The sequence below is a fragment of the Rhinopithecus bieti genome, unplaced genomic scaffold (genome assembly GCF_001698545.2).
Source record: "Rhinopithecus bieti isolate Rb0 unplaced genomic scaffold, ASM169854v2 scaffold_66718, whole genome shotgun sequence".
NCBI classification, from domain to species: Eukaryota; Metazoa; Chordata; class Mammalia; order Primates; family Cercopithecidae; genus Rhinopithecus; species Rhinopithecus bieti.
Window position 1 is genome coordinate 569,885 of NW_016825567.1, and position 5,934 is coordinate 575,818.

General features: G+C 46.1%; 1 protein-coding gene across 10 annotated transcripts in view; it reads left to right on the plus strand.

Annotated features, from left to right (window-relative positions):
- Positions 1-5,934, plus strand: part of KIAA1217 (KIAA1217 ortholog) — a 351,420-nt gene that overhangs the window by 183,391 nt on the left and 162,095 nt on the right. The gene's annotated exons all lie outside the window — the stretch shown is intronic.

Consider the following 5,934-nt stretch of genomic DNA (forward strand, 5'->3'; position numbering starts at 1 on the left):
TTTTCTTTTTTTTTTTTTTTTTGGCCCTTTAACAAAATGGACAAGTCGTGAGGATTTAGACCTCTCTGTCAACTGGGCAGATGTTTCTTATGCTTCACTGCCATGTTAAGGTTCTGATTTGGGTACCTGTGTTTGCAAACAGATGGGCTTGGGGCTAAGAGGGGACAGGAAAAGGGTCAACATGCAAAAGCCTTCAGAGTCTGGCTCATGAAAAAGACAGCTGAACTCCGCCATGTAAAACTGAGCAAATGCCTTGCTGGGAGAAGAAAGAAGAAGATAGATATGAGAGAAGGTGTCCTGATTTTGTTTTCTTAGCTTCAGATAATGACCCAAGCAGACTGGATTCAGACATTGTCCTAGCTGTCCTAAAAGAAACCTGACCAGGCGTGGTGGCTCACGCCTGTAATCCCAGCACTTTGGGAGGCCAAGGTGGGCGGATCATGAGGTCAGGAGATCGAGACCATCCTGGCTAACACGGTGAAACCTCATCTCCACTAAAAATACAAAAAATTAGCCAGGCGTGGTAACTGGTGCCTGTAGTCCCAGCCACTCAGTAGGCTGAGACCAGAGAATGGCATGAACCCGGGAGACGGAGCTTGCAGTAAGCCAAGATCGTGCCACTGCACTCCAGCCTGGGCAAAAGAGCAAGACTCCAACAACAAAAAAAAAAAACCACACCCACAACTCTGTTATTATTTGTATTATCAATGTTAATATTTAACATTAAATTTTGTGTACTTGACCTTAGTAATCTAAGGTTCTCATTGTGTAAATGAGAGAAGACCACAGAAAATGTGCTTTTTGTTGATGGGTGTGTTTGCTTGTTTGAGCTCACACCGTTAATTAAATGGCAGCAGTGGGAAGTGCAGGGCTCCAGTTCCCATTAACATCATCTTACAAACGAAGGGACGAGGACACACACGGAAGGGACACACCCAAGGAGCATCATGGGCCAAGACAGTGTCAAGATGACACAGGCTTCCACACCGTCACCAGGCTGGGGTTTTCTTTCTGGATTCAAGAAATTTGTGGTTTCTTTTTTTTTTTTTTCTTGAGACAGAGTTTTGCTCTGTCACCCAGGCTAGAGTGCAGTGGCATGATCATGACTCACTACAGCCTCGACTTCCCAGGTTCAAGGGATCCTCCCATCTCAGCCTTCTGAGTAGATGGGACAACAGGCACACACCCAGACACCTGGCTAATTTTTTATTTTTTATAGAGACAGGGTCTCACTATGTTGCCCAGGCTGGTCTGGAACTCCTGGACTCAATCCTCCCACCTCGACCTCACAAAATGCTGGGATTATAGGCATAAGCCAGCACACCTGGCCTGAAACTTGTGCTTTCTTAACTCCACTCACACTTAGGAGCCAGGCAAGGAATGGGATTTCTCCTTTGTGCTTGAAGGAAATGAGTGAAGCTCAGGTCTCTGTAAAGATAACCTCGGCTTTGCAAACCAAAATGAAGATAAGAATAAATGCCTCTCCGCCTTCCCCCATACCTGGGGAACTTTGACTCTGTTGGATAATGGATCTTTTGTCTTCAAGGAAGGAATTTCCTCTGCAGCCAAGAACGGTTGGCAGTGCAGGTTGAGACTTGCTGGGTTCAGGAACCAAGCCTTGGGGCAGAGAGACTGCAGGAGCTAAGGCCGGCTTGCCCAAAGAATGGCTGAGGGTGGTGGGTGTTTTCACACAGGGGTGGCCACGCTTCCGCAAATTGCTCCATTTTACTCAGCATCCTTTGCTGTAGAGTGCTGGTGTGCTGTCACAGCAGGCTGAAAAATGCATCTGACCTGTTTATTCTGCCCTCCCTGTGAGGGACTTTTTGGCCTGTCATTGTTCACTGCTCCTGGATAGAAACAAAGGAACACAGTAAGAGGAGAGGAGAGAAATGAGCAGTTTCTTGCCAAAGCGAAGGGAAGCTCTGGTTCCAGAAAATGAGGCTGGCACTGGGCCAGCTGGGTTGATGTGGCCCTTGACCGCCTCTTTGTGGCCGATTGGGGAATGTCCCCCAAGCCGCACCTGGCCCTTATGGCGTAATCCAGTTGAACCTGGACGGGAAATAGAAAGGAAAATGTGAGTCACAGCAAGTGCAAATGCAGTCTCCCTCCCAGAGGCCTTGCTGAGCTTAGTCTTTGGGAAACTCCCTGCCTCCTGGCCTTATTTAACACACAGACGCACAGGTTCCTGGGATAAACCGTGCTCTCCAGAGAGCCCCGGCCATGAGCAGGGGTGTCTCCCAGCACCCGGGTGGCCCAGAAGCACAGCTGCAACTCTAAGGGGCCTCAGATATGCAGACTGGATTCTTTGAACTGTAACCCCCGGGAAACCCACTGTTGATGCCATCTGGAAGCCCTGGGTGTCTTTTGGAATCTGTACATTGTCACTTTATCTCAATCCACAGAGTTTTAAGTTCTCCCATGAAGCCCTGTTAATCTTGCCTTTGTTTAAAATGTTGATGGTTTGTTCATCATGGAATTTTTTTATCATTTTATTTTTTTGAGAGCAATTTTTTAGGTTTGTAACAAGATCGAGCAGAAAGTACAGACAGTTACCATACACCCTTGGCCTCCATGCATGCACAGCCCCCACCTTGATCAGCATCCCCTACTAAAGTGGTACGTTTGTTACGGTCAATGAAATGAGACCAACACATTGATATCACCCAGAGTCCATGGTTTACATTGGGGTTCACTCTTGGTGTTGTGCATTCTGTGGATTTGAACAAAGGTCATGACGTGTATCCATCATTATGGTATTACACAGAGTGGTTTCACTTGCCCTAAAAGTCCTCTGTGCTCTGCCTATTCATCCCTTCCTCCTGGCTAACCACTCGCCAACCGCTCATCTTTTCATTGTCTCCATAGTTTTGCCTTTTACAGAATGTCTGGTAGTTGGAATCCCATGGCATGTAGCCTTTTCAGATTGGCTTCTTCCACTTAATAATATGCATTTATGTTTTCTCCATATATTTTTATGGTTGGATAGCTCATTTCTTTTTCACATGTGAATAATCTGTTTTTATGTTTTGTTGTGTTGTGTTGTGTTAAGCTGTGTTTTGAGACAGGGTCTCATTCTATCACCCAGGCTGGAGTGCAGTGGTGCAATCACAACTCACTGCAGCCTCAACTTGAGGCATAGATGAGTCTCCCACCTCAGTTTCCTGAATAGCTGGGACTACAGACATGTGCCACCATGCCTGGCTAAGTTTTTGTACATATAGGGTTTCATCTTATTACCCAGGCTGGTCTCGAACTCCTGGGCTCAAGCAGTCTGCCCATCTCTACCTCCCAAAGTGCTGGGATTACAGGTGTGAGCTACCATGCCCAGCCTGAATAATATTCTATAGTCTGGATATACTACAGTTTATTTGTCTATTCACCTTCCAAAGAATATTGTAGTTACTTCCAAGTCTCGGCAATTATAAATAATGCTCTATAAACATTCACGTGCAGGTATTTGTGTGAACATACATTGCAGTTCCTCTGGGTAGATACCAAGGAACATGATTGCTGGATTACCTGGGAAGCCGCTATTTAGTTTTGTTTTGTCCTTGTCATGGGTTATTGCATTAATTTTGCTTTTTAAAAATATTGCACAAAGACATTATTTATCGTGGTAACTGAGCTTTTGGGAGATCCTTAAATTTTGCACTGGAAGTATGTGCCTTGCTGACCTCACCCCAGTGCCGGCCCCTCATGTCACCCCAGGCGCATCAGATACCGTTACTGCCAGTCCCCAGCACAGGGCCTGGAGGAAGGAGAGTGAGGAAAGCCCAGCTCCTGGCCTATACTCTGGCGCATGGTGCCACAGTTTGTCAGTGGAGTCCTTCCCCAGCTTAGGCAGCACAGAAAGGCACCTTGAGGGTGGAGCCAGAACAAGATGAAATCCTCACACCACTCCGGCTCCTGAGAGGGGAGGAAACCTTCCCTCACTTCAGTCTGCCTGTGCCTGGAGATAAACCTGCCTGCCTCTTAGTTTCTCCACTTGAATAATTTCTCATTTCTATTGCTTCAGTGTATTTGGGGGCTGGGAGAAATGCAGGAAGGCTGAGCATGGTGCATTTCGCAGATGCTGTTAAAAGACATGCAAGAAAGAGAATGGGGAACACTGGCCATGTTTTGGACCCGTCATATACATCACTGGTGTTTGTGTAATGGTCTCTCTTGGGTGCTGTCCTGGGATGCAAGGTGTCTACTTCTCATTTGGGAGAAGCATTTTACCATTCAGACAGAGCCAAGTGACAGCAACGCACAAGTCCTTTCTGAGGCTGAGAGCCTAGGAATTTACAAAGAAGAAAGGTAAGGAAAGAAATTGATGGGTTCAGCAGCACTGACTCATCCCATCGCCAGGTTCCAACAACCTATCGTGTCTAAATCTCTACTTCCACAGAGCGGTTGGTTCCCTGCCCTTTCCTCTCATCCAGAGCCCAGCTGAAATTCTTTTCAATGGAATTTATGCCACTTCTCCTTTACTCTCTCTTCAGTGAGAACAGAGAAGACCAGGAGAAAGGAAGACTAAAAAGTAAAGTGAAAACCGCCTTCCAATAGAATTTGGTTGCAGAAATAATTTCCATGAAAAATGGTCCTGCTGATATTAGGTCTGGAGTCTTAATGATGGAGTAGTTTCCTTTTAATCATGGTGCTGTCTTAGAAATGCCTGTCTGGAATGTGACCATGGGCGGGGGCTGGTGTCTGGCCGCTGCGTAGTCGGCCTTCGGGGAAAGGGTAGCCACAAGATGTTCCCACTCTTCTGTGAGCCCTCAGGAATTTGAAAATAAAACTCATGTGAAAACAGGAACAACAGCAGCAACTTCTTGATGCAGACAGATTCCTTTGTTGACCATATTCTGAATGCATGACTTTAGAAAAGAGACCTCACTGACCAGCCCAGCAGCCAGAGGTGTTCCCATTTCCATAACAAACTGCCTCTGAAACACTCAGACTGAAAAATCAAAAATGATCTTAAATGGCATAGGAGGATTTTAGACTGGTTAGAGGGGAAGTCCCCCGGCGGGGTGAATTATTGAATATCTATGTGGCTGTTATTTTATTCCAACATGATTAACTTGGAGGCTTATCATTCTCTATGGGGATTTAAGGAAAAGAAGTCTCATAATTGCCAGAATCTTCCATCCTATGTACATGCAAGGCTGAGTAGGAAATCAGGGCAAAGGAATTGAGGAATTGTCTATCTCTAAAGATGAAAACAAAGGAGGAAACAACTGTAAGACTAATGTGAGACTGTCTGAATGTGAACAGTTATTTCTTGAATATTCAAAGATTTATTTATTTATTTATTTTAGAGACAGGGTCTTGCTCTGTTGCCCAGGCTGGAGTACAGTGCCATAAACATAGCTCACTGCAGCCTTGAACTCCTTGACTCAAGCAATCCTCCCACCTCATCCTTCTGAGTAGCTGGGACTACAGGTCTACACCACCATGCCCAGCTAATTTTTCTGTTTTTAATTTTTTTTAGAAATGGGGTCTCGCTGTGTTTTCTGCTGGTCTCAAACTCCTAGCCTCAAGTGATCTTCCCACATTGGCCTCCTAAAATGCTGGGATTACAGGCATGGGCCATGGCACCTGGCCCAAAAGATAAATGAATTTTAAAGAAATAAGAAGAACTGTTGCTCTGTAGAGTAAGTGAGGCCAGGCGCGGTGGCTCATGCCTATAATCCCAGCACTTTGGGAGGCCGAGACGGGTGGATCACAAGGTCAGGAGATCGAGACCATCCTGGTTAACGCAGTGAAACCCCGTCTCCACTAAAAATACAAAAAAATTATCCAGGTGTGGTGGCAGGCACCTGTAGTCCCAGCTACTTGGGAGGCTGAGGCAGCAGAATGGCATGAACCCAGGAGGTGGAGCTTGCAGTGAGCCGAGATCGCGCCACTGCACTCCAGCCTGGGTAACAGAGACTCTGTCTCAAAAAAAAA